Genomic DNA, 3,453 nt, shown 5'->3' on the forward strand with positions numbered 1-3,453 from the left:
TATATTCAGCTTTTTACAGTGTTATCTGAAACCCTGGAAAAGCATAATTTTCTTAAATATACACATATATTTTTTGTAGGAAAACAAGGTCCTTACCCCTTGTCATGAACACCCAATGATCACAACAAGTTGAGGAGCGAAAGCAAAAGGTTTATTAAGTATGGATACCCAAGGAGACAGAATAATTTCTCTAAAATGTCTGTCTCCCCAAGCAAAGGGGTAAACATGATGATACAGGGAGATGGGAAGAGAGTTGGAGATCTTTTGGACTACCAGGAATGCCTTTGTTCTCTTTCCTGGGTGGTCCACACTCTGTCCCTCTTCCCAGGGTGCTCTGGCTTCATGGGTAATGGTTCTCAGCTGAAACCAGTCATGGGAGAGGGTTATGCTTAGAAGAATATATAATTGAAAATAACAAATCTTTTATGAACTCAGTGTCCATAAAGAGGCTGGCTATTCTATTCACTTAAGAAAGCAGAAGGGAGGGGAAAATACCAAGTTAGTCACTATGATGAATGTCTACTTACATCATGTCTGCTAGTCTGTTCAAGTTCTGTAATTTTCAGTGAGGGGCCCCTTCGGCCTCCCACTTCAGTCTTCCACAGCCCCTCCCCCCCATTTCCAGGGTTTCACAATCATGGGAAATGGGCCAGTGGTCTTCTTAGGCTATTTCCTGCTGTACGGGGGTGACAAGTGGTCAATTCTTGGGCGGTGGTGGGGGGATGGCTGATAAACACTAATAACCTTTTGTATAACTTCACCTCTTGTATAAGTTTGTATAATGTCTTAAAGAGAGGAAATATACAAGTATTTATATGTTACCAGTATTTAACCTGGAGGGTTTGGGACATTCCATTGGAGGCTACTTTCATCAAGCACAGGACACAAGCACATATGATTATTACACAAAGTAATTAAGAGGGTGAGCCAAGAGCTCAGGTTGGGGAATAAGCTTTCAAACAAGCTCCATCCACTTCCTTGGTCCCAGGCCCTTGGTTTTCCCCATTAAGTAACTATGAATAGCATTCAAATTTAATTCAAGCCCCAGAAGCATTTATCCAAGCACAGCATGTCTTATTTATAATAGCATATACCCCACCATATCTGGCAAAAAGAAAATCCAAGGTTATATGGTTATTTAAAACAACTTCAGCTAAGGAATTCAGAGAGGCCTGTTGGGCTCGAATGGCCTTCTCTGTGCCCATGGCCAGGAGGTGGATGATGTCTGATAAATTTTTAATAAAAAGTTCCATATGCCTAATCCTTAAACTGGAAATGAGACTTCTTAAAAAAAAAAAAAAAACAAAACACCCAAATCCAGTCTTGTCTAAGATTGGATTAGTTTCTGTTCCTGATATGCCTACAGGGTTTACAGAAAAGAGTCTCATTTCTGCCTGATCCAGGCTTCTGGTAAAATGTAGGAAATAGAGTGTATCTTAGTACGGAAAGGTTGTTGTTATGTGCTGTCGAGTCAGACCGACTCATAGTGACCCCTCTTGGGTTGCCGAGGCATTATCACTATGGAAGTAGATTGCCCCATCTTCCTTCAGAGGAGTGGCTGGTGGGTTTGAACTGCTAGCCTTCTGGTTAGCAGTCAAGTGCTTTAGGCACTATGCTACCAGAGCTCCCTATGGAAAGATGGGAAACCTAAAGTACATTGTTCTACAAAGTGGATCCTGCAGGGCATAATAAAAAGGAAACTATTTGCCTCTGAACAAAACGTCTATTTATCATTTTGTGGGGCTTCTCTTGTAAAGCCGCTTGAGACCTTCCAATGGAGTTGCCTCCCAGTGTTGTGAGGGACCTTATCAGATCGGCTCCGTTGAGTGGTCTGCAGTTCAGAGGGAGTCTTAATCCTGGTGTGGTGGTGTTCCTTGGCCACTCACTTTCACCATGGTAGGTATGGACAGCAAGATTTCACAGGGGGCTTTCAACTTTTCTGTGAGTTCCTCAAGATTCCAGTCATTCATAGAGTCTGAACTCCCGGCTCAGCCATGTGTACAGGGACTTCGGGAAGTGGGCTATAGGTCTGAGAAAGAGTATTAGCCTCCCTTAGGGTCTGTAAAGTTTGCCTTTTATCTGCAAATACTGTTTTATAAACAGGTTACTTTTTTCAAGAATATTCCCAGCCCCTAAACCCACATCAGCATTGGTATAATTTAAATCAGTGGCATTTAGGTGCCCATACATCATCTCAAAGGGGCTTCCTTTCAGTTTTGTTTTTGGGGAAAACTCTGATTCTGAACAAGGCCATGGGGAGGATTTTTTTTTTAACCTAATTTAGTGCCTAAAGCACTTGACTGCTAACCAGAAAGCTGGCAGTTCAAACCCACCAGCCACTCCTCAGAAGGAAGGTTGGGCAATCTACTTCCACAGCGATATCACCTCGGAAACCCAAGGAGGAGTTGCTGTGAGTCAGGTCTGACTTGAGGGCACATAACAACAGCAACAACAACAATTTAATTTAATTGCTTGGCATAATTTAGCTATGTGAATCTTTAAAGTCTGATTCATCCTTTCTACTTTACTACTAGATTGGGGTCTCCAAGCAGCAAAATACTTTCACTCAATACCCAAATATTGAGACTCCACCTGGTTTATTATGCCAGTGAAATGGGTTCCATTATTGACCCCAATTGTCTAGGGAATTTCAAACCTAGGAATAATCTCTCCCAATAGTCTTTTGGCCACTTCCATGACTTTCTGAATCCTGCAAAGGAAGTCTTTTTGAATCTGCATATTGTCGCCTTCTGACCCTACACCATTCTCAATGCCCGGATCATGGAAATTAGCCATCTGTGCTGATGTTCTGTGAGGAAGCATCTGTGCTTCCAAGACCTTGGTAAAGCTGCTGATTGTGTAGTTCATCTTCCATTGTCCATTCTCCACAAAGCTATTCCCATCTATGAAACAATTGAGATTAGATTCGCAGTGTGGCTGGTCAGAGAGATCTGGCCTGTTGGCGGACACCAAGTTGAGAGTCCTGACACAATTGTGATGAATGGGGTCTGCTTGGGGCAAAGCAGGCAACAGGGTAGCCAGGTTTATGCCAGGTGCTGGCTGGATCTGCACACTTGGCTTTTCTCCTAAGGAGGTCTGATACTGAGAAATTCTTGCTGGGGACAGCTAGTGGGTCTAGTCTTTGGTCTAGGACTTCCAGGACTGAATGAGCAGTATAAACCTGGGTGGTCCATCCTAAGATTAGCTTGTCAGCAGCTTTCAGCATCCTTGCTGTTACAGCAAGTAGGTAGGCCAGCCCTGTATAGTGACAGGACCTAAAGTTTTAGAAAAGTATGTCACTGGTCTTCTCCAAAATCCCAGGACTGGGTAATAACTCTGGCCACTATGCCTTGGTGCTCTTGCACAAATAAATCAGAAGACTTATGTCAATCTGCCAATCCTAAAGCTGCGGCCTCCAGAAGGCCCATTGTAATTTATCAAAGGTCTATTGCT

This window comes from Orycteropus afer, unplaced genomic scaffold (assembly GCF_000298275.1).
Source record: "Orycteropus afer afer isolate SDZICR_OR568_19922 unplaced genomic scaffold, OryAfe1.0 scaffold01376, whole genome shotgun sequence".
In the NCBI taxonomy this organism is placed as follows: Eukaryota; Metazoa; Chordata; class Mammalia; order Tubulidentata; family Orycteropodidae; genus Orycteropus; species Orycteropus afer.